This window comes from Psammomys obesus, unplaced genomic scaffold (genome assembly GCF_907164565.1).
Source record: "Psammomys obesus unplaced genomic scaffold, mPsaObe1.curated_primary_1811, whole genome shotgun sequence".
NCBI lineage: Eukaryota > Metazoa > Chordata > Mammalia > Rodentia > Muridae > Psammomys > Psammomys obesus.
In genome coordinates this window covers 156,599-182,465 of record NW_026590715.1, presented here as the reverse complement: position 1 = coordinate 182,465, position 25,867 = coordinate 156,599, and the positions used below count along the sequence as shown (strand labels likewise).

The window sequence follows — 25,867 nt, the reverse complement described above, 5'->3', positions numbered from 1 at the left end:
TGGACTCAACAAAAGATTTTAAAGGCTTTGTTAAAAGGCACTGTTTGTTTGTTTGTTTTTCTTTTTCAAGACAGGGTTTCTCAGTGTAGTCTTGGCAGTCTTGGAATCGCTTTGTAGACCAGGCTGGCCTTGAACTCATAGAGATCTGCCTGCCTCTGCCTCCCAGAGTGCGGGGATTACAGCGTGCACCTCTGCACCTGGCTGAAACAATAAATCTTAATTCAGAGTTCGATGCATATGTGTACTTTTCCACATCCAAGCTGAGTAATAAATATGAATAAAACACACTATACAAAAGACTCCTGTAAACACCCAAACAAAATACTGACACCATAAATGCTTATGCAGACATGCATCTATAGAACGTTTACAACCAAAGGTAAGGGCAGGTGTCTTTCAACCACTGTAGAGCACAGCAGTGATATGAGTCGGGATGTCTCTGGGAAATGCCACAGCCCCACCTACAAGCTCAAACCCAACAAGTTAGGACCTGACTCTACTGTGGAAATCATGTTCACGGTTTAACACATCTAGGCACACACACAGGAGTTGTGTTCAGCAAGTCTGAGTAAACATGCTGGGTTGGTTTTCCTGTAAAGGTCTGTTTGCATTGGAACTGGCTCTGTGACCTAAGGAGTAAATGAAAGCATGCACAGAAATACAGGCCCCATCTTTATTTACTTCTTTCTGGACTAAGTAAGGTAACATTCACTTTTGGGAAGTGACAGAGAACCAAAGCAACCAACCATAAAAATCAAATGACATCTGCTTCCAAATGTAACTGCCATGGCTGGGGAGAATGTGTCTCCCTTGTTGCCATGGAGGTTCTGCACTTAACTGTTGCTACTCACAGTTCACTTAATGGTTGACAGAATCTGTCTTATTCGTAACAAACAAAGTAAAGAGAAGGGAGCTGCACTGGCTACTGCTAACATCCTCTCAGCAAGGCTAATGCTCCCTGCGCATCCTACAGTGAGCTTCAGATGGTTTCTTCAGAGCTGTCAAGGATCAGGGACTGAAGGTATGTTTCAACAACGGACACATCTTGTTCTTGCTGTTTGAAAACGGAGATGTAGAGAATCATTATTACATCTCTGCCAACAGTAATCCAGCCCGAGACACACAGTGTTACAGACACACGACTTACGGTTTTCATGATAACTCTGTCCTGAGCCTTGGAGATTTCCTTTTCCACTTCACTTTGGTGACCGCCAATAAAAGTTTTGTGATGTTCACACAAGTCCTTGGCTTTCTGAAACAAAAACCTCTACCTGAGCCAGAAGAAGCTCCAACTTGACTCCTCACCTCACTTAATTTTAAAAGCACCGGCTTTGCACATCTAAATGATGCTTGTAATGAATTAAAAAAATAAGAACAGTGGTGACTTGATGTGCACCTATATGGCCACTCCACAAGGAAGTTCAGGTGCCGTAACTGAAGGTAGAATTGTGTGATCAGAACAACTAAGGCACTTATCTCAGAAAATGAGATGAGCAGTTAAAAGCCATAAGGAGCAGACATGGAAACACAGGCGCAGACTCCCACAAGAGCTTTCCTGGGGGAAGGGGCCATTCATTCACTGTGTCCACTAGAATGTTATTTTCACAGAGAAGACACAGTACGCAACTGCATGACTTTTCAAGCTAAGAAAAGCTGGAGTGAGGACTCAATCTCCTCTGATCTCTCAAAGAACACTGCAGTGGTGGATCCAGAGGAGAAAGAAGTGGGTCACTTCTGTCCAGAAATTGCAAAATGCATGCCTGTCTGGACTCTGACCTATTCTTAAGGCCCGGAGGAGCTTAGGAACAGGTGGCATGCACACCGGCTGAAAACAAGTATGGAAGGGGACCTTGCTGGGCCCTTGGCTGAAGAGGACAGAAATGGTGACTTGCAGTGGTGAAAACACAAGATTTCCTTAGTGAAGACCAGGCACAGGGAGCTCTCTGGCGAAGAGCAGAAGCAAAGCAGCATGGACAGGGGACAGGAGCCACTTCAGGGGAAGCTGGTGCACTGGGAGGAGGGAAGACACACAGAAGCAGCCAGTGAATTTCTGGGGGCGGGGCAGGGTGTTTGCAGAGGACACAGAGGAAGCAGGGAGAATTAAGAAGGAAAGCCACTGGAAAATACTGAAGAGTTTGAAGAGGCCCTGTTTCAGGACAACAACCCCTCAAAGCTTAGGACTAGCAAAGGAGAAAGGTTGAGTGAAGGAGCAGGGGGAGATCAAGAGAGTGAGAGAGGCAGAAGAGCACAGGACAGAAAGGCCGGGACCACCTGGGAGGCCAGAGATGCCCAGTCAAAAGGCTCTCTCTGTGGTACTGCTCACACAGTGCACTCACAGGTAGAAGCAAGCCTTTCTGGTGGGCTCCCAAGCAGTACTCAGCTGCACTGGGGCCACACTTTCTTAGACTCTTCCTAAAGGACTGGATGTGTGTGTTGGGGGCTCTCAAGGTCTGTGTGTGCAGGTGTGTGCTTAAAGGTGTTTGTGTATGTGTGTCCATGTGTAGAGGCCGGAGATCATAAGCATGTGAAAGTAATTTCCTCCATGTGTACGTGTTTGCATATATGTTTGCTGTCGTGTGTGTGCACACCTTCCAGGACCCCTCACCACATTACTTTTTGAGGTACTGTCTCTCATTAAGCATGGGGCTTGCCAATTTGGCTCCAATGGCCTTTCACAAGCCCCAGGGATCCCTGTGTCTCTGCCCTCAGGGCTCTTGGATTATAAGCACATGGGTGCTAGGGATATTCACTAGGTTACTAACTGGGGTATACTGATTCTTGCTCAGCAAAACAGACCTAGCCTCTCACTAGCATCCTGAAAAAAAAAAAATTAGTTTGCTGGGACACACCGAACACTTTTGTCAAGGTGTCTGAATCAGAATTGAAGAGAGACATTCTATAGTACATTTTAGGAGGGGCATCAAAAAGAATTGCCATTGAAGGGTTGCTTCGATCCTGGATATATAGATGGGTGCCAAGGTCACTTAGGAAACGGAGCTACAGCCAGGGTGCAATTGCGAGCAGGCAGCTCTCAATCGACCCAAAGACAGTTAATCCTCTGCCAGCTTTTTGATTCCACACATCTAATACTAGAAGACTACAAAATACTCAACAGCAAAGAAAATAAAAGCTACCCTTTCCTATTGCTTATTTCATCCACCTTCTAATCGAAAGGAGCCAAAGAAAACCAGAACGAGATCCTCAGACGTGTTTGTCCACTTGAATATCAAAGCATCACCAGAGGTCAATGACTCTGTGATTCAGAGTGTACTCCTTCCAGCGCTAATTTCCTGCAGGCAGCTCCCGTGCTAGAGCACTCTCTCCAAAAGATCATCAGCTTCCTAGCATAAACAAACCCTAGCATTTCTCCTGTGTGGGGAAAATATTCCCAAGAGAATTTGATCACCAATTTCAAAGTTAATTACTTTCCCCACAAATTGAGAAAAGGCCAGTCTGTCTTCTGCTTTTACAGACACTTGGTGTGAAATAAGGACGTGTTTTGTTAAAAAGGCAATCTACCAGACCTTCAAAATTTCTCACACATTTCTTTGGCATTCTCAAGCTTGAATTCATGATCCACTACAGCTTCCTCTAGAATCTTCATTTGCTGCTGAGTTATGCGCTGAAATAGAGAAAATGAATGACAAAGCGTCAGTAAAAACTGAACACCCAACCCAGCTGCTTACAGGAATTGCTTCCCATGATGTTTCATGTTCTGCCAACTCATGAAAAGTCTGAAGACAACGTGACCTTCAATACCAAAAATAACATAACAATGTCTGACCATCACAGAGTCAAGACACTGTTAAGCCCCTGCAACACGCCCATGAAACAGTTACTCACTTCAAAATTTACATGGGATCCATCTAATCTGTGGATTCCCACCTCACCAAAATTAAGTATAAAACATTCCTTGGTGGCCCAGTTCTCACTAAGTATTAACTTTTTTGTCAAATTCAATGAGCACATAGATTACCTTCCAAGGAAATCCTTCTTTCCTAAAAAGTCCTGACCCAAGCCTTCCTCATCAATCAGTCATTTCTACACTGTGACACTCCATCAACTACATTATCAACCAAACAAGAATGACAGGGAAGACCGCAACCATATACCGGCTGCTGCTGTCAAGCATTCCACAGCAACATGTAAAAAAGTGAAACCACCCAACACACAAGTCTAGAAGGTAGGGGATTCTCCACAGGTCTGCTTTCCCTCCTAGGAAACCGAGGCACAGAGGTAAACTGATTCCCTGAGTTAGCACAACTGGTAAGTAACTGGACCTTGACTGTCTTTCAATCGGTGAAATGCCAGAGGACATGCTTGGAATTACTGGACTGGAGAGAGCCTCCATCTCACCCAGTACTCCAGCCTCTGCTACCCCACCTTTGGAAGTCAGAATCTTCAAGAGGGCAGCTCCATCCTCTACCAGGAAGAGTGAAGCCCCAAAGACTGCACTGTTCAGAGTCCAGTACCTGTCCCGCAAACCTCATTCTCCTTTCCAGATTAAAGACCAGTCAGTCATCTTCACTCATCCACTGGGGTGTGAAACCTTTCCCTCTTCTCCTCTGGGCCTGGGCTGTTCTGAACTCCAACCACTGAAAGATCAGTCTCTACCTGCTCTGCCACAGCCACACTGTCCTCTCCCATGCTGCATCCCTGATCACTGTGTCAGAAGGCTAGGTTGGGCCTCCTGCTCCTTGGTGTCCTCACATCATGGATCATGAAGGGCTCCCTCTCATGATGCAATCCCATACCTTCTCCTGCACTTTCCAGGCAGTGCCTGCTCAGCCTCCGACTCCACCCCCATGCTGGCTCCTAACCCATCACTGGACTTGTCACCTCTCCACAGAAAAAGAAGCAAGCCAGGGAGACAGACAGTATGGCCAGTCTCTCCTCAACACTTCCACCACCCTCCTTGTCTCCCTAAGCTCACATCCTGTCCCATCCCTCCCCATGTGCTGCACTGAAGTCCTGCCACTTTGGAAACTGGAGCAGTGCATCCATTCCAAGGGAAAGCAACACTCACAGCGAGGTTTTCTTCTTGGTCCCTTGCTCTCTCCATCTCCTCCTGCCACTGCTGGTACAGGGGCTAAAACATCTGGGAGTAGACTGAGTGACGGGCTTTCCTGTAAACACAGTACCAATTACTGAGCATGCTCATCGAGGGTGAGGATAAGGCAACAAAACACCCTCATCTTTTTGAAACAAGAGCTAGGAGCAAGACAGGGGTGGGAGGAAGATGCATTAAACTGACTCATGAGAGGCAGACATGTGACTCTCACTCCAGAAGGATTTTGTCTTAAGCCGCTACAGAAGACAACACCTCCTTCTGTCTCCTCTCTTGAACACAGAGGATGCTCTGATGCACAAGGTTCTATAGATTGCATTTCTGGCTTGAAATCAGATTCTTCTCTCCTTTCCCTATGGAGTAACCTATAGAGTCTGACAGCCTAAGTCCTGGTTCTGAAGGTAAACTTCCCTTGTAGGGGAAGTACATTAATATTGCACACAACCCTTTCCCCACGTGGGCATGACTTACAAAAGAGAGCTCCAGGGGTATCTCCTGATAGGTAAAGTTTTGTAGACCACAGAGGACTTGCTTGCCTTACAGGAAGCTAAATGCACTGTTATGTGAGAGGGGAGAAACTGTTCTCTTGCCAGTCTTGCAGCTGACACATCTCAGTTCCATACATGGGGGCTGTGTCACACCGGTCATGAATAGGACCAGGTCATGAGGAAAAAACATGCAGTGCTTCATAGATCTCCTTGGCTGTTCCACTCTGTGCATGACCACGGTGGCAGGCAGGAGGTACTTGGGAAGGAAGAGTAAAGGCTGTAAATGTCTCCTTTACAGAAGGTCACAATTTTACCTTGACTCCTGCTGGGTTTTGAAAATACTCTGCAGGTTTTCATACAGGGATCTGAAAGAGGCATTTATATCCTTCTCAAACTGCTTCCTCTCTGCCATGAGGATCTGGGTACTGTCACCTATAAGAGAAAGGAAATGGTATACCTTAAATCCAAGATCCAGAGGAAGAAGTGCTTTTTCATCCAGGACACATTATCCTACATGATAATATAAACAAATATATCTATAGTCCATTTTGCTCTTTGTTGTTGTGTATTATATATATATTATATATATATATATATTATAGATATATATTATAGATATATATTATTTAGATAGATAGATAGATAGATAGATAGATAGATAGATAGATAGATAGATAAACACTTTTATTTTTTTTATTTGGACAGGGTCTTGTGTAGCCTAGGCTGGTCACAAACTTGACAGTAAGTGAGGCCAACTAAAGTCCCTGATTCTCCCGCCTCTACTTCCTAAGTGCTAGGAATACAGGGTCGGGACATCCTGCTTGACTGATGACCACCACCAACAAAGAATTTTCCGAATACTTCAAAACCCAAATGGTTCCTCTGCATCAGAAGGAGCAATGCTGTCTGACATCATTGCTTGTATGGAATGACTGTGCACACAGGCAAAGAACCGATGATGCCTCTCTACTAATGCTGTCTTAGGCACACCTAAACATGTGACTCAGAACTGAAAGAAAACTGCCACAGTTTGAAGCATGAGGCACTCTGACTCGGTTACAAGCTAGTGTGGCACGCATTATGTTTGCATGCTATCACACTTTTCTTCCTGGTCCACAGTGTGCTGCTTTCAGCATTGCTTATAGGCTGAGAAATGTGCACAGAATAAAGGTTGTTTTCCCTGCCCTCTTTTGGCAGGGGTTCCTGGGGGAGAGCAACTCTGGAAATCCAGAAAAATGACTTAATTCAGAACTTGAAAAACAGCTGTTGAAATGCAAAGTACCACTGTGCAGTAAGTTAAAAAGCAGAGATTTATCTGCTGGTCCATCATCCCTAGTAGCAATTACTCTTCAGCAATGCAGGAAGAGGAAGCTCTCTCCCCACCACCCAGGTGACAGCTACAACATTCCTCCTGCTCACAGCAGCTACTTCAAAGTTATATGAAAGATATAGCCCCTGGAAGCCAAATGACACTTTTACCCTTCCAAAACATCTTGTGGGTGACAGAACTGTTGCAGAGTCCTGTTGACCACAGTGACCACATTTTAACCATGTGCAGGTTGTAGAGTTGGAATGAAAGCCCTGGGTCTACCATGATCTGCTCATACATACCTCTGAAGTCTTGCATGCTCTTCTCAACAGGCTCCCTGTAAAAAAAAATTTGCACACAGAACTCTTAACTGAGGACAAACACCCTAAGTTTGCTTTGAAGGAAAAGGGAGGCATGCTGCTGTGTGGAGACTAGAACTCATGTGGAGAAAATTTGGATTTCCCCCTCTTTGGGTCACTGCTTTTATTCCTGTGTTCACACTGTCAGAGTGAGCCAGTGAGTTCAGGTCAGATGTGTAAGGGCACACGGCTAAGGGCTACTTACTGGAGCATGGGTGACTGAAAGTCAGCTGTACCCCCAGGAGCCCCAGCCCATCCTGGGTATTGGATGATTCATGAAAACCGCATTCCAGGTATATTCCCTGCCCATTGCAGGCAGCTCCATGGAAGTAGGTCCTCTCCTCAAGCAGTAGCTTTGTGTCGTGTTGTGGCAGGTGGGGGTTTATACTGAATGTTTACCGGAATCCATTCACTGTATGGCAGCATCGTGTTTCATAAAGCTGTACTCATCCATGTGTCCCACCCTCCAGCCATACTCCCTCTCATCCTTCCTCAATCCCCTCCCGACATCTGTCCTATGTCACCCAGGCAGTGTCTCTTCAAATTTCATACCATGGGACTATGTTCAACCTCCAGAGTCTGCCTCTAACCAATGCACCCCCAGACCTTCCCCTCAAATGGGTATTGCCTGCCTCTCCCAGTCTCCCCTTATTTCCAGTTCTATCATTTTATGGCCCTATCTATAACCTAGGATTCCCAAGTGAGAGAAGGCGGGAGACAGGAGTCTCTTTGATGCTGGCTTACTTTGCTTAACAGCACACTCTCCTCTTGGATCCATTTCCCAGGGAAAGGGCAAATTTTTCTTTGTATGCCTGCATATGACTTCACTGAAACTACCTCACTCAACAGGCCAACATTCCTCTAAGACATCACCTGGCCTCTTGTACATTCGATCCCGAGGAACAGCTCCATTGGGCCCAGCCCTATATGCCCCATATCAGTTGTTACCAGGGGCGATTGCATCTGTCCTTCGGCGCTTGGCACTTCTCTCTATGGCCTTCCCATCCTTGGATGACATGGCTGGGGCCTTCCTGGGCCAGGCAGGACTCCTGAAATGTTGGCATGCACAGATTGTAAAGACACTGAGAAGAATTTCATGACTGCAATGGAAAGAGGGACCAGGACTCCACCACCTGTGGCCATGAGCCCTGGCACTTGTGCTGGAGCAAAGAGGAGGCAGGAAGGTGACATCAATACCCCACCAGGTCCAATCACATTCTGCCTCATTTCTCTGGCTGAATGCAGAGCTCTCCACAACCCAACAGCCCTCAATCTCAGCCCTTCCTCCTGATTCGTTGTTCCCAGGATAGGACAAGTTTGGACTTCTTTCCAAAACTATACCACACTTAACTCTGCCTAAACTAAACTGCCCAGGGTCAGGCTCTAGAAGCTTGAACCAGCACCTGCTAGGTAAGGCATGTTTTAAAGGATTTTCTTCTTGACTCTCCAGGATGGTTACTCTGCCTGCCATGGCATTTGCAGGGAGTCTCGTGATGGTCCATACCTCTCTGTAGGGAACTGAAGTCTCCCACCCAGGACCCTGCTGTTTCTGCCTGGACCTCACCTCACAGGACAAGCTTGACTCTACCATGCACAGGGTTAATCTCATCTCCCCACACTCTAACACACTTTCCCCAACATGGGACTTCACCAAAGCATCCTCTAGTAACCACCCACCCACCAGGACAGTCTTTTTTCAACACCTTCCCCTCAGGAACCTCTTGTGCTTTAGAAAGGGAGGCAATTTCCTTTGCTACTGCCTGCCTCAACCAGCGTGCTTCCTGAGAGGCTGGAACAGGACCTAGACAAGAGAAAGGGCCCAGCAAGTGACCCCAGCTGGTGCACTCACACGAGGGGGGTGCCTGGCATGTGTGGAAGGTGCTAGAGGCTAGGCATCGGTACTCAGCAGGCAAACATGTGCCATTCTGGCCCTGTGTGCGGCCCCTCAGAAAGTCCACACAGTTGAGGCTGACCCAGCAGGCCCACTTGCCTGTGGTGGGCCAAGCACTCATCCTTGGTTGAGGCAGCCCGGAAAAGGTGAATGGGTGGCCTGCAAACTCAGGAGTTAGGGTTAGGAGGTGCTCTCAGAACAATTGGTTCCAACAGTCATAGATTCATGGTTCAAGCCCGGCAGCTGCCATGCATGAAAGGGCCCAAGAGACATGGGAAATGCTGACGGGCATCCCGCTCATGATGTGGTCCAAGGTTGAACCTCAGTGTACCCAGACGTCTCATCTTGAACAAAAGATATCCAATGGGCACGGGGAAGTGAGACTCAGGACACCATGGGCTATCCTGGGTCCCAATACCTCAGCATAAAATTAGGTGGGCAGGAGCCACCATGAGACCCTCCTTACCCAGCAAGGTGGGTCACACTTAGTTAACTTGGAAAACACGCATCTGTGCATCTGGAAAAGCAAGAAGGGCAACTCCTTATGCCTTACTGAGCGTGGCGGGCCTCTGGTGAGGACAGGGGAGGGAAGCGGTCATGAGGGGGAGTGGAATGTGCGGGTGCTACATTTGCGCATGTGCGAACCAAGGGCCACCTGAGCACCTAACCACGGGAACAGGAAACTGTGCTCCTAAAGCCCAGCAAGGACGGCACACCCATAAAGCTCTTATATGGTCCCACCTGTGGAACTACGGACCACGGGAGAATGTCTGCACTATCACAGACAGGGTCCCTAGCCCCTTCACCGGCACACATGCTGCCCTTCCTGCTCCTCTCAGAAGCCCCTGCGGCCCTCCTTCACAAACCTCGCCCAGACTGACCTCCGGGGTCTCTATGTGTGATGCGGAATTCAGGATCCAGAAGTCCCCTCCCGGACTACCATGGGTCCAAAACAGTAACTAATGACACATTTCTAGGGAGATACACCTCACAGCAATCCTCCCAAACCCCGCTTACCCTCTAGGGTGGTCACAGCCTGAGTGACTTCACTTCCAGAAGGGTACAGCCCAGGGTCCCGCGAGATCCAGTCACTTCACTGCAATCCCAGAAATCACCTCTCACCCTCGAGGGTCGGCATGCCTAGAGAGACGTCACTTCCGGAAGAGTACTAGAGTAGGTCCTGATACTAAGTCACTCACCTACGGAGATATAACTCACAGCCTCCCCACACCGCAAAAGAAAATCCCTCTCACCCTCGAGATTGGGCACAGCTAGCCAGGAGTCACTCCCGGAAGTGTACTACAGGATAGTCACTCAGCTGTGGAAACAGGCCTCACCGCAATCCCCCCAAACCCTTCTTACCGTCGAAGGAAAAAACTAGCGCCTACACAGATACCATCTATTTTCTCTGATGTGTAGATAGACCTTGGATTTATAAAATCAGCTATATGCATATGACATGAAATTAGAAATGAAACTATGTAGAGGAGCAAATGTTCCAAACAGGAAGTGTGAGATGTGAGGGATGAGAGGGAACACATTTTAGAGGAATCTGCTTAAAATACATTATATACTTGTTTGGAAATGTCCTTAGGAAATCCCTCACATGTACGAGATATATACATATATATATAATCCCCCACATGTACGAGATACGTACATGTGGGGAGATATATCTTGATACACACACACACACACACACACACACATATATATATATGCATGTTAGTAAAATTACCTTTAGAAATGATTTTTATCCCCTCTACATACAAGTATATAGATTGCAAGTTATTAATTCATCCTTCAACAGATGCTTGAATTGCTTGCAGCTTTAGTGTGAGTCATGCACTAGGAACTTGTACACATCTCTTTGAAACCCCACTTTGGATTATTTTGGTTATATAATTGGAAGTATACCTATCAGAGGCACCGCCATGCCATTTTACATTCTCACAAGCAATGAATTACAGCTCTAGCTATTCCACATCAACAACAGTTATTTCCTTTTTAAAATTATATCCATCTAGGACTGGAGCGTTGACAGATCGGTGTTCCAAATACTTGCTGTTCTTGTACATGATCGAACACCTCTTCTGGCCTCTGCGGGCACTCACATGCATATGTATGTGGTCAGTCAGGTTGGTTTCTCTCTGCATTTCACCTATTTCAAAGGTCATTCTGTTAAAGACATTGAACTGCTGACGTTTTGACCTAAAACTTATCCCCTGGGTTGTAAGGTGGCCTTACAGTCTCAGAGAAAGCCCTTGGGGAATGTTGTTTTTAGAAGCTGAAATTGCTACGACTGGGGTAGCACACAATGCCTGCATCACTGCAGGCCTGTTCTAGATTAACCTCATGTCACATATGTCAGTGACCTTTTATGTTACTCTCTTTCTCTGGTGTTGCCTTCCTCCTCAAACAAAAAACAAGAATTAAAAACATTGCTCTGCTAAGACTAGATCAGTTGTGGGCTCGGGGGAAAACATAATACTAATATTGTGCTAAGGCAACAGAGCAATTTAATACTTGATAATGGCATGTTGATATACTAAAGGATAGTTTCTTGCCCAGCCCTCATCTGAGAAATTTCACCTTCCTGTATGTGTTATTTAACATACAGATCCACAACTGGACAATGTGCACAGAGTGGGAGACTTTGGTGTACTCGACCCCAAATGGGATACCCGTAGAAAAACCCGTCAAGGCTCAGAGATGTATGTGGAAGCAGAGGTAGAAAGACTGTGAGAGCCTGAGGTCATGGATTACTCCACGGAAACAAAATCTCCCAGACACAAGGAAATTGAAACAGTATGAACTCAAAGAAATGATGACAGCATGCACAAGACCTAAACAGATTCAGGTTAGACAGCATCCCAGCATGAAGAAGGGGATATGAGCACAAATTCCCACCTCCAAGAAAACATCTACTTGTAACTGAGAAGAAAAGTCAGTTTTCTTCAAGGGAGTGACATTGAGTATATAAGCCACACTGCAGGGCATACTTTTTATCCAGAAGTAGATGGCAAACACAAAATAGACTCCGTGTCTTTTGTGTAATTTTTTTGTTTTATTATAATTGGGTATTTTTGACTTATTTCTTTTGACCAGTTTTTGTTTGTTTGTACATTTGTTTGCTTAAAGAGAGAAGATGAATTTGAATGGGTAGGTATGTAGGATCTGGGAGGATATGGGTGAGAGGAAAGAGTGTAATCGAAATACATTGTCGGTTAAAAACTTAATAAAAAAAAAAAAAAGGATTGCTGTCCCTTTTAGAGAAATCTTTCTCCAAACATATAAATATGGGAAACAAGCCTAGCTTGATAAAAGATCGCCCTCTGCTGGCTGTGATAGCCAAGGTTCTAGAGAAATAGCTGCTCAGGATACATATGAATAATCTATACATATATTTACATAGTATATATATTTATATCATATGAATGAGTATGCACATTATTATATTGTAAAATATGCACGTGTGTTATTCCTCGTGGAGGCTGGGAAGTCTCAAATCCTGCAAGATGAATCAGCAAGCTGAAGGCCCAGGAGAGCTGATGTGTGGTTTTAGCCTCTAGAACAGCAGCTTCAAAACCCAAGAACAGCCTACGTCACAGTTCAAATCCAAAGGCAAGAAAAACTGAATGGTCCTGTTGTACGCAATTAAAATTACTAAACAAAGAACTAGGGAGATAGTTCACTGGACAAAGTGCTTGCTGAGCATCCATGAAGAGCTAAGTCCAAATCCCCAGGCACCGTGAGTTACACCCTTAATCCCAGCACTCAGAAGGCAGAGGCAAAAGTATCTCTGTGACTTCAAAGCCAGCCTGGTCTATATCACAAGTTGCAGGTTACATAGTGAACCCTTGTCTCCTTGAAATAAAAGGTCTAATCATAATGATACTATCTGTAACCTGGGAACTCCCTGACTGGCTGGGGTGGCCAACATTGTAAGCTTCAGATTCAGTGAGTAAAAAACTAAAAATAAGGTGAAAAACAATTGACAAAGACACCACAATGTTAAACTCCGGCCTCCAAACATTCCCACATTGGCAATCATACCTACACAAACACTCGAACACAGATACATACATACACACACACACACACACACACACACACACACACACACACACACACGCACACACACACATACACACACCACACATACACACAAAGCAATAATAAATAATAATGAACAAAAAGACATTATGTGAAGAAAGTTTGCAAGCTAAGCTGGAAAGAAAAAGACTGCACAGCCAGTGCTTAGCCAGTGCTTATCCTGCTTTGAGCCCCATAATTACCCTCCAACACCCAAATAACATCACCCCTCTTTATAGAGCCTACCAGGTCTGGGCCCATCCCCATCTTTCTTTTGCTACAACCACATGGGAGTCTTCACAGTTCCCCACTGTGCCAAACAAGAGGTCCTTCCACCTCAGGACCTTTGCACTTGCTGACCCCTAGGACTGGGCAGTTTTCCCACAAGACTATGTAAGAATTTACACTTTATCTCCAATGTCATCTCCTTGGCTAGGCCTTCCTTCGCCGGTCATTCTGTCTCCATCCCTTTTTATCTTTGCATCATCTTTTATTTTTCTTGAGCTGATTTTCTGTCTCCTTCACTATAATACAAATGCAATGAGGCTCTATTTTTTCACTGCAGGCCTGGGTATGTTTGTAAAGTTGTATGTATGTGTGTACATGTGTATGAATGTGTATATATGTGTGGAGGTGTGGAGCAGACACCTGCCTTTGAGATTCCCCACCCACACAGGAATTCTAAGTAGGTACAAAGCCTTTGCTGAGTAAATGCAAAGATGAATTAGTCCAAATAATAAGAGACGATATCCACCGAATGGAAATACATAGTAATGCACATGATGATACAGATCCTAGTCAATAACTAATTTGGGGAAAGCTAAAGCTGAGTCTGAATTAAAGCTTTCAAATTATGCTGAAGATTTTAGTCAGTGTGAAGAAAGAAAACGACAATTTCTTAGAGGAAAAGAAACCTTCTTGTTGGTATTTTTTTCTCCTTCAACAAGATTAACCTTCAAGCTAAATATGTCAGAGAAGAGGGGAGGAAAATAGCAAACAGATTCATGCAAGGGATGAGGCTATTAGGTCCCAAAGGTCCTAAGGAGCAAATGACTGCATGAGCGTCTAGGCTTGTACAGACACAATGGCATGGTGGTCCCCAGGGTACAGAACAGTCAGAAAGCAGCAAGTAGTTCTGGGTCCTCCAGCATGGCATGGAATCAGGACTGCATTGCATGGTGGGAAATGCAAAGGCAGGTTAGAAAACCTGTGAGACTCGGAATTGCTGTGTGGATAGAGAATGTCAAAATCAGGTGTCTGCTCCACACCCCAACACATGTACATACACTTACGTACATATACACACACACATTCATATATACACACTGACACATGTGCACACATACATGCCCACCTAAGACTGCCAAAACTGACCTTGGACTTCTGATCCTCCTTCCTCTGCCTCTCTAGGGCTGGCATTCCAGAATCACCATAGCCAGCTTAGCCGGGTTCCTCCAGAAACTATCTCTCTTAAACTGCACATTGCAGGTTAAAAACAGCAAGCCCAATGCTGAGGCTACCCCAAGGCTCTGGTAACCTGCCATGGCTTTCATCTTTCCCAGGCTATTTGTGATCATTGTGTCCAGGCTTTGGGACATATTTGCATGAGGGTTGATCAGTATTTTCCTACATCAACCATTTCATCTCAAGAGGAGATGGTCCACTCCTACAGAGCTGTAGTCTAAAGTCAGACTACAAGTTGAATAAAAGGAGTCAAGACACATGGATCTCCAGAAGAGGCCAGCGACGACATCCATAGGGAAAAAGAGTTTTCTAACAGAGGTTCCAGGATTAAGTTTTGTTTCCTTGACAGTAGATACTGTGCATACTTCTGGCAGAACAGTTCAAGAAGCATGGCAAGTTCTTCAATAAGAGAAATATATATGTGTTTTGCTAGAGGTCTAGTAGCAAAATACCACCAATTTAGAGGCTTCAGCAAGAGAAATTTGTTTTGTTGGTTTCACAAAAACCCAAGACTTGAGTGTTAGTAGGGCCAGTTCTTTCTAAGGCCATGAGGGAGAGAAGGGCTCTAGCATCTCTTCACAGCTTGTGGGCATTTCAGCCATCCTTCACTCTGTGTCTCTTATATGTCACAAAACTTCTTCCCTAAATACATCATCCTCTATGACAAAGCAGGCTTCATCCCAGCTATGCAGGGGTGGTTCATAATACAAAAACCCATCAAAACTGAAAGAAAAAACATGACCATGTCCTTGGATGCTGAAAAAGCACTTGATAAAATCCAACACTCATTCAGTTTTAAATTCCTGGAGCAATCAGGGATACAAGGCACTTACCTAAACATAATAAACACAATATACAGCAAGCCTATAGGCAACGTCAAACTAAGTGGACAGAAAACTTAAATCAATCCCACTGAAATCAGGGACAAGGCAAGGCTGCCCACTCTCTCCATATCTCTTCAACATAGTATGTGAAGTCCTTGCTAGAGAAATAAGACAATTAAAGGAGATCAAGGAGATTTAAATTGTAAAGAAGTAAAACTGTCACTGTTTGCAAATGATATAATAGTATGCATGAGTGACCCGAAAAATTCTACCAGGGAACTCATACAGCTGAGGAACACCTTCAGCAAAGTAGCTGGATAATAAATTAACTGAAAAAAACAAGTCAGTAGCGCTCCTGTATATAAAAGACAAATGAGCTGAGAATGAAATTAGGGAAACAACACCTATCATAATAGACACAAAGGACAAAAAGTACCTCAGTGTAACTCTAACCAAGAAAGTTCAAGTCTCTGAATAAAAAAAATGGAAGAAGATATCAGAAGATGGAAAGATCTCCCACGCTCTTGGCTTGGTAGGATTTACATAGTAAAATGGGCCCTCTTACTAAAAGCAATCTACAGATTCAATGCAATTCCCATCAATTTACCAACAGAATTCTTTACACACCTTGAAAGAACAATTCTCAACTCCATATGGAATAACAAGAAACCCAGAATCGCTAAAACAATCCTCTACAATAAAAGCTCTTCCAGAGGTATCTCCATGATACCTCAGGTACCTCAGGTACACCCTGATCTCAAGGTGTTCTGTAGAGCAACACTAATAAAAACGACATGTTACTGGCATAGAAACAGACTGGTGGATCAATTGAATTGTAATCGAAGACCTAGAAATAAACATACATACTTATGGACACCTGATTTTTGACAAAGATGCCAAAACTATACAATGGAAAAAAAAGATAACATCTTTCACAAATGGTGCTGGTCTTGCTGGATATCTACATGTACAAAAATGTAAATAGATCCATACTTACCATCCTGCACAAAACTAAAGTCCAAGTGGATCTACGACCTCAACATAAAACCATATACACTAAACTTGTTAAAAGAAAAAGTGGGGAAGAGCCTTAAACTCATTGGCATAGGAGACAACTTCCTGAACAGAGCAACAACAGCACAGACTCTAAGAACAACAATTAATGAATGGGACCTCATGAAACTGAAAACCTTCTGTAATGCAAAGGACACTGTCGTCAGAACAAAACAACAGCATAGACATTGGGAAAGAACCTTCACCAACCCTATATGTGACAGAGGTCTAATAGTCAGAATACATAAAGAAATGAAGAAGTTAAACAGCAACAAACAAAGTAATCCAATTTAAAAAATGGGGTAAACAGAGCTAAACTGAGATTTCTCAATAGAGGAATATTAAATGGCAGAGAAACACTTAAAGAAACGTTCAGCATCCTTAGTCAACAGGGAAATGCAAATCAAACGACCCTGAGATTTGACCCTACAACCATCACAATGGCTAAGATTAAAAACAAATCAAGGGACAACACATGCTGGAGAGGATGTATAGAAAGGGGAACCCTCTCCATTGCTGGTAGGAATGTAAACCAAGATTCAGCTATACCACTCCTAGGCATATATCCAAAATATGCTCATACATACAATGAGAACATTTGCACAACTACATTCGTAGCAGCTTTATTCATAATAGCCAGGATCTGGAAACCACCCAGATGTCCCTCAGCTGAGGAATGTATATAGAAATCCTGGTACGTTTACACAATAGAATACTACTCAGCAATTCAAACAATGAAATCATGAAATTTGCAGGAAATGGTGGGAACTAGAAAAGATCATCCTGAGTGAAGTATCCCAGAAACAGAAAGATACACATGTTATATAATCACTTATATTAGAATATGAGACATATAGGACAAAAGTACTAAAATCTGTACAGCTAAAGAAGATGAGCAAGAAGGAGGACCCTGGGTATATGCTCAATCCTCATTCAGAAAGGCAACCTGGATAGATATCAGAAGAGGGAGAAAACAGGAAACAGGAAAGGAGCCTACCACAGAGGGCCTCTGAAAGACCAGCAGGGTATTAAAGCAGATGCTGAGACGCATAGCCAAACTTTGGGAAGAGGGCAGGGAATCTTATGAAAGGGGGAAAAAAAAGACCTGGGGGGTGGCGGACAGGAGCTCCACAAGGAGAGCAACAGAGACAAAAAATCTGGACCCAGGAGTCCTTTTTGAGACTGATAATCCAACCAAGGACCATTCATGGATATCTGCACAGAGGTAGCCCATGGCAGCTTAGGCTCCAAGTGGGTTCCCTGATAAGGGGAACAGGGGCTGTCTCTGACAAGAACTCAGTGGCTGGCTCTTTATTCACCTTCCCTGGAGGGGAGCTGCTTTACCAGGTCACAGAGGAAGACAATGCAATCAGTTCTGATAAGACCTGATAGGCTAGGCACAGATGGAAGGGGAGGAGGAACTCCCCTTTCAGAGGACTGGGGGAGGGGAGGACAAGACAGAGAGAGGGTAGGATTGGGATGAGGGATGGTGCTACAGCTGGAATACAAAGTGAATAAATTGTAATAGATGAAAAATAAATTAAAAATATTGTAAAGACCTTAGAATTTAATAATGCTATCACATTATCCTATTTAATTTATCCCAATTAATCTGTAAGTTTAAAGACATTGTGTACTTTTTCATTTTATTGAGTTTTTGATTAAATGCATATTTACTAAAACATTTTAAAGTAAAAGAAAAGTTCTTCCCTAGGGAGGCAAAAACAATGGGTCCCAATCCTTATGTGGTCCCAAAGACAAAGAACAATAGGATTCCACCAAAGCTTAATGTGGAGAAGCAATGAATTTACTGTGATTACTCACTAAGCACTGGTTGAGGGGTACCTGCAGAAGTGTGGGTGACCTCAATGCTGAAAAGGCTTCAGGCAGCATGGATGATGGCTTTTTCGGAGCTGTATGAATAGAACCTCACTTTGTTAACCTTTCATAGCCTATTATACTCCAGCTCCCCCCATCCCCACCCCAGAGATGGAAGCTGCATGTAATTAGGGAACATCAATTGTTCACAAGCCTGACGATGATGGGTGATCAGATGAATATGACAGCTATTTTATTCAGAGAACCCTCTTCTACAATTCCATTTCCCTCTGTGTCCCAAGGCGATTCAGTAACATTATAAAAATGTGGGGAACACTTATAGGATATGCGTTGGAAGTCCCTGCTATTAATGTCACAGTCCACAATGTCTAGACAGCTCTCTGTGCTGGGAGCAAAATGAAAGACTCCCTTTCTCAGTAGGGCTTCCTCCTCTCTGCCTGACCTTATCTGCAGCTTGTCTCTAGGCACAGATGCCTGACCTTGGAGGATGGCCCTGCCTTGCACAGTGCCTCCTGCAAGTTCTACATGACTCAGCACTCAGAGTCAGGCTCCTTCCCTTGCTCCAATGATAATTAGGTACTATCTTATGGCCAATCAGTCCTTCCCAACCGTAACCCTGAAACAGTGAGCTGCCTCTCTGAAGCTGACTTCTGGAAGTCTAGACACAGCCCTCCAAACCCCATTTGTCTCTTCTGCTCTCTTTGTTCTCATGGTCCAGTGACCAATGATCCCCTGGGGGAAGTGAGGACCACAGATATGGGGCCACCCTCATTACCTCATGTTACCTTGGTAACAACCATAAAGACCTTATCCATAATGAGTTTACATTCTGAGGTACCAGGAGTTACAACACTGGGGGAAGCACAGTTCAATCTGTAATAAAGGATAATTGTCAGAAAAATGGTCATGGAAGGCTAGAAAATGTTAATGAGTTAGCAAGTCCTTCCTTTAGGAACCACAACAGTAAATAAATCTGACCACAGCTGGAGCATTGCACCAGGCAGAGCATGGCTGTGGAGAACTCAAAGACGCATCTGTGTCCTCCCTAGAGAGGTATTCACTGTAGTGGGGATTCTCAATAAGCCATGCTTAATAAGCAGGTAAACAATTCTGATTGCAAACCTGTCATTATACTCTTTTAATTAGACTCAATAGGGCACCCATTCGAATGAGCTATCATTTCATGAAAACTCACTCCTGCTAGTCTTTCTGTGGGATTCCCAGCCCCACCATGACTGCCCCTCCCCTCTATCCCAGCAGCCCCTCCACTGTGTGCCAAGGTTTTGAACATCAAGAAGCTGTAGTTGAAACCACTACTGAACTCCAAAAACAAGTTGCTGCTGCCTCCAGGCTCTGTCCTGGCACTCCATCTAGTGGCAAGATTTTTTTGTATGACTGTTGTCTTGCATTAATTCCAGCTGGAAAATCCTCCTTCCTCTCCCCTACCACCCAAAAAAGGTTTTTTGGAAGGAGAGCACTATGGAGAGCTTCGTGTGTGTGTGTGTGTGTGTGTGTGTGTGTGTGTGTGTGTGTGTGTGTGTGTGTGTATGTATGTAGGTTAGTGACAAAGACAGGAATGATATTTCAGTTGTGGAAATGGTAAAGACATTGAGGATGTATAGAGAAATGAGCCCACATAGGCTCTTATAAAAGACAGAGACTCTGAATTCAGGGAAAGTGGAAAGCAGGCATGGAGAGTGATCCTCAGTGGCACAAACGACTGCATAAACTCCTGAAGGCTGCAGGTAAGACCTACAGATCCACTGTGCGCACCAGTTGTTTTTGGATGTTGTTGTTGTTTTGTGGTATTTACAGGCTCTCTTTGTTCTCACAGCACACCCATTTTGCAGACATGCAAAGCAAGGCTGAAACCATTGAAGGCCACAGTTGCTGAGTACAAACGCTGCTATTTGAAGCACATAAGGCCAAAACTGAAGGTCACACTCTTTTGCAGAGCAAGATAACATGAGAAGGAGGTCTTGGGAAAAGACAAGATAGAGAGAGCCCATGGGAAAGATTGTAACAATCTACACTTGGACTGAGGTGGCTTCAGAAATTAAAAGGGGAGGGAGCTGATGAGGTGGCTCTGTGGTATAGATGCTTGTTACCAAGTCTGAGGAGCTGAAATCAACCCCTGGGAATCACACAATAGAAGGAGATAACCCATTCATGCTGGTTGTCATCTGAACACTCATGTGCTGTGTCATAGACATTCACATAAACAAAATAATTGTAAATTTTTAAAAGAAAATCAAAGGTGGAAGATGAAGAGATGGCTCAGGAGTTAAAAGCACTTACTGTTTTTGCAGAGGACCCAGGTCTGGTCCCCAGGATCCACATGTTAACTCGCAAGTGTCCTTAACTCCAGTTCCAGGTGCTTCCACACTTTCTGAGGGTGCCAAACATGCACATAGTGTACATATGTACATGGTGACAAAACATATACACAAGATCAAAGTAAATATTTTTAAAGAAATTAAAAGGAAGGGGCAGATCTAATTGACTTCTATAGGGTAAGTCTTGGTGGCACCCTAGACGGTCAGAGCAAAGAACAGAAAGAAAGGGTAAATGTCATGCAAAAAGCAGTAGTTAACAGGAGGACAGAGATCCTCAGTGGCAAAAAGAGGAAGGCTTCCCTCCACATCCCTCTAAGGCTGAGAGTGATATTCTTAGCCATTGAGGCCAGAGCTGTCCCTAAGGCAGGGATGGAGAGATGATCAGTGGTTAAGAGCATCTGCTGCTCTTGAGGAGGCACCTGAGTATGAATGCTTATAGGGAACACAAGTTCAGATCCCTGCATCCATGCTGGGTGGCTCACAATGGCTTTATAACGTCAGTTCCAGGAGATCTGAAGCCCTTTACTGGCCTCTGCTGTCAGAAACACCTGCATGTATGAACACACATACATGAAGAAAACTGTATGTTACAGAACTGCACACTAGATTGGTGACATGACCTTATAACTACCATCAGTGCATACTGATCACTTCAGCTACAAAGGAAGGTGTAAGATACACTAGCAAATTCCTGGATATGGAACACTGATCAAAACAGATCCGAAGAGTCATTGTGTAGAAGGCAGAAACTTAACTGTAAAATGTCAATCACAGCCTGGCAAAATGGCACACATCTGTAATCCCAGTTCTCAAGGAGGTGGGGTCTAGCAGATATCTGTGAGTTCCAGGCCAGCCTGTTCTACAAAAAGCGTCCAGGATATCGAAGGCTACACAAAGAAACTCTGTCTCAAAACAAAACAAACAAACAAACAAAGACATTTGAGGAGGCAAAGCAGAGATGGTGCACCTCTTTAATCCCAGCACTCTGGGAGGCAGAGGCAGGCAGATCTCTGTGAGTTCCAGGCTAGTCAGCTCTACAAAGAGAGCCAAGGCCACACAGAGAAATCCTGTCTCAAAACAAACTAATAAACAACAACAAAAAAGTTACTCTCAATGAAGGGCTCAGAAAGGGCATTTCCTGGACTAGGTGAGGGGGAGGGGTCTTAGCTTCAAAAGCAAACACCATCAGGGCAGCAAGCAATTCTAGCCAAAATTGATGGATGCCTATCTGTGTAATAGGCTGAATACTGTATTCTTTCTGCAACTGCTGACTATGTCACAACTGCTATTAAACTGCGGGTTTAATTGGTGCATCAGTCTCTACAGGCCCCCATGGGCTCAGATCTGTTGGCTCTGTTAACCTCCGTGTGGCTCTCCTGTCCCCTCTGAGTCCTTCTATCTCCCTACTCTTTCCCATGAGCCCCTGCACTCTCCTCAAAGTTTGTCTGTGAGTCTCTACATCTCTTTCCATCCCTTGTTGGGTGGAGTCTTTCAGAGGACATCTATTCTATTTGCCCTTCTAAATGAGAATTAAGCATCCTCCCTAGGGTCCTCCTTGTTATTAGCTTCTTTATGTCATCTATGGACTATGCATGGAGAGAACTTACCCCCTGCTCAGACGTAGCTGATAGGCAGCTCAGTCTCCATGTAGCTTCCCAAGTAAGGGCAGCAGGGGCTGTCTCTGACATTAACTCTGTTGCCTGCTCTTTTTGATTGCTTTGCCCTGGCATGGTGGCTCTGCTAGGACACAGAGGAATAGGATGCTGGCAGTCCTGATAAGACTTGATAGGCTTGGGTCAGATGGCAGGGGAAGAGGGCTCCACTTTCCTGAGGACTATGGGAGGGGGATAGGGAAAAGGGGGGAGGGAGGGTGAGATCAGGAGGAGATGAGGGAACGGGCTACAGTTGTGAAGCAAATTTAATAAATTATAAAAACAATAAATAAATACATAAATAAAAACAACTGTGGGTTTGATCCTATTCCTTTCTTTGACCCTGCAGCCAAACGCTTAGTATTTGAGAGAGTAACAAAAATAAATCCGAGCTGAGTAGCCCTGACACACAGTGAAAAGCAAAAATTGAGGGAAGCCAAAGGTCTTTACACTTGACACTGTTTGCAAGGTCAGCACTCTGAGAAGCCCAGGAGATTGTAGACAGATGACCTAGTTCTAAACACACAGTGTAACTACTAGGCCATCTTGAGATCCTTTTACCCTCTAACAGGTTTTACAGTCTTTGTGGGGGCACTATTTTGCTTCAGTCTCATATGAAGAGTTTCTGCTCTTCCTTCCTCATCTTGCGGAGAGAAGCCAGGCTCCATTTAGCCCTCCTCCTCCAATGTCCTGCCTGTATTCTATGCCTATGTCTTGCAAGGCCTGCAACTCAACTACCTTTTGTCTTTAAACAGCTTTGTCAGATAGATTCTGAACTCAACACCAGTGGTTTCAGAATTCAGCTTTTATAACACCTTAGAAAGAGATTTACAGAAAAAAAATATTCATCTACTCAAAACTTCTTTTATGAACACTTCCTATGTCTTCTAAAAAATCTTGGGTCCATTCTTCCCCTCTTTTCCCTTACCCAGTTCTTCCGCTGCTGCTGTGCCTATATCCACTGACATGAATGGCTAGGACTTTCCCTCTCCCCCTGAGTGCCCACATCTCTCTAATGCAGCCATGCTGGAACCAGCCTCAATTGGTTCTACTGCCCATCCCATATATCATTTTGCTTTAGTTATTTTTCTTTTTTTACTTTTTATTTTTTATATTAATCACAGGTTATTTACTTTGATGCCCAACAGTAGTCCCCTCCTTCATTCCCACCCAATCCCACCTTCCCTCCCTCGTCTCCTCCCGGCCCCTTTCCAAATCCACTGCTAGGGGAGGGGAGGTCCTCCTCCCCTTCCATCTGAGTCTAGCTTATCAGGGATCTTCAGGATTGGCTGCTATGTCCTCCTATGTATCCTAGCAAGACTGTTCCTCCTTTGGGGGGGGGAGTTAAAGGGGGAGTTAAAGAGACAGTCATTGAATTCATGTCAGAAATAGTTCCTGTTTCCCTTACTAGGGATCCCAATTGGGATGGATAGGGGAAGTAGGAGAAAACAAGTAACAGGACAAAAGCTTACCTCAGAGGGCTTCTGAAAGACTCTACCTAGCAGTGTATCAAAGCAGATACTAAGACTCATAACCAAACCTTGGGCAGAGTGCAGAGAATAATATGAAAGAAGGGGGAGTTAGTATGACCTAGAGAGGACAGGAGTGCCACAAGGACAAACTATATTAGGGCACAGGGGCCCTCTATGAAACTGTTTCTCCAACCAAGGACCATATATGGACATATTCTAGAACCCCTACTCAGATGTAGCCGACGGTAGCTCAGTAACCAAGTGGGTTCCTTAGTTACTTTTCTGTCCTGCATACCCAATACTTACAGCATCCCTTGCCTGGCTCCACATGAACTGAACTCCATGGCTTCTGTGGTTCGGTGCCACTTCCGTCCTTGGATGAGTCACCATGCCTGTTTCCTGCACCGAGAATCACACTACATGGCTTGCCGTAGGACATGGCAACTTCCTTATATTTGCTTTCATCACTTGGGATATTACACCACTTGCCATCCTCTCACCTCCCTCAAGAGACTGTAAAAAGAATTGAAGTCATACTTGGGAACATTAAGCAGGAGGAGAATGTTTTGAGGATAATTACCTTGATTCCACGATTTTATACAGTAGACATATTTCAAAATGTAAGTATGCATGCAACAAATATATAGAACTTTTACTTGCCCATTAAACATAATTGATTTTGTAGGGTTATACTTCAGAGAGAAATGGGAAGGGGGCCAGTCTTTCCAACCCTTTATCATTTATCAGATCATAGGCCTCTTATTAGAAAACAGAAATGTGACAAAAACCTAAAAAATGCTGTCAACTGACTTTGGGGACAATGATCATAAGCTTCATGAAGCTGCACCAAACTACAAACCACCAAAAAGGAATGAGATCATTCTGAAACAAGTCATTCTTGAACACCATAAAGCAAGGTCCTGTTGGGAAAATTTCATCTGACCACAGAAATTCTCCGTTAAACAGTCCCTCCCTCCACTGTACAGGCAAGGAATCTGAGGCACCAACAGAAGCAACTTACTCCAAATTGTTCATCAGGGAACTAAGTGTACTCGTGTTATAACCTAAGTCTGAGGTTCCTCTTGGCTTTTTGTCTCCCTACCTGTGTTTTCCAAGGAGTAATCCATCACTCATTCCAGTGGCCCTGGATTCTCAAGACTGCCAGATATAAGAGTGTGCTAAGCTCAACTTTTTAACAGGTTCACAGCTGAAAATAAAAAATACCTAGGTAGGTTGAATATTGAATCAAGAGGAGTTGGAGGCCTTCATAATTAATCACACACACACACACACACACAAAGAGCAAGAGCACGCAAGAAAGTGACAGATAGAAAGACAGATGAGGCAACCGTCTTCCCTCATCCACTTATGTACTAGAATTACAAGCTTGATCACCTGCCTGGCTCTTGTTGGTTTTTTGTTTGTTTCGTTTGTTCTGTTTTGTTTGGGAGTTTATATATATATGTGTGTGTTTAATAATATATATTACACACATATAAATGTACATATATGTCTACATATAAATTGAGCCAATCATTATTCACTTTCCATTTCCCTTCAGCCCTTCTTGTTCTTTACCCTTACTCTGGAGTAGACTTTAATGCCACATATTTGGACTTCTCTCATAGGTGATTCTGTGTAGCACCCAGAGGGCACCTGGACAATACCCATGTCCTTCTCATCCCAACCACAAAATACTATGAGATGCTATAAGTAATAAACTCACAAGATTGCCTGAATCTTACCTAACTACCTATCCCTCTCCATTTTGTTAAAGCACAAATCCCCCACAAGAGTCTATAACCTTTACATTTGGCTGGAAACACTTTTAGGGCATTATTTAGACCTTGTTGATATGGAAATTCTACCACTTGTAAAACCCCAAAAGTTCTGAATGCAAGAAACCACTTATAACAGAAAAGTAACAAAAAGTTAATTCCTTTTGTCCATAGGCTGATGGTGAATTTTATGTATCTACCAAGCCACCCTCAACACAATTGTTACAAGACGAACTCAC

The 25,867-nt window shown here is 44.2% G+C and overlaps 1 pseudogene; it reads right to left on the bottom strand.

The window, feature by feature from the left end:
* Positions 1-25,829, bottom strand: LOC129678065 (X-linked lymphocyte-regulated protein 5C-like; annotated as a pseudogene).
* Between the last annotated feature and the right edge of the window lie 38 nt (positions 25,830-25,867).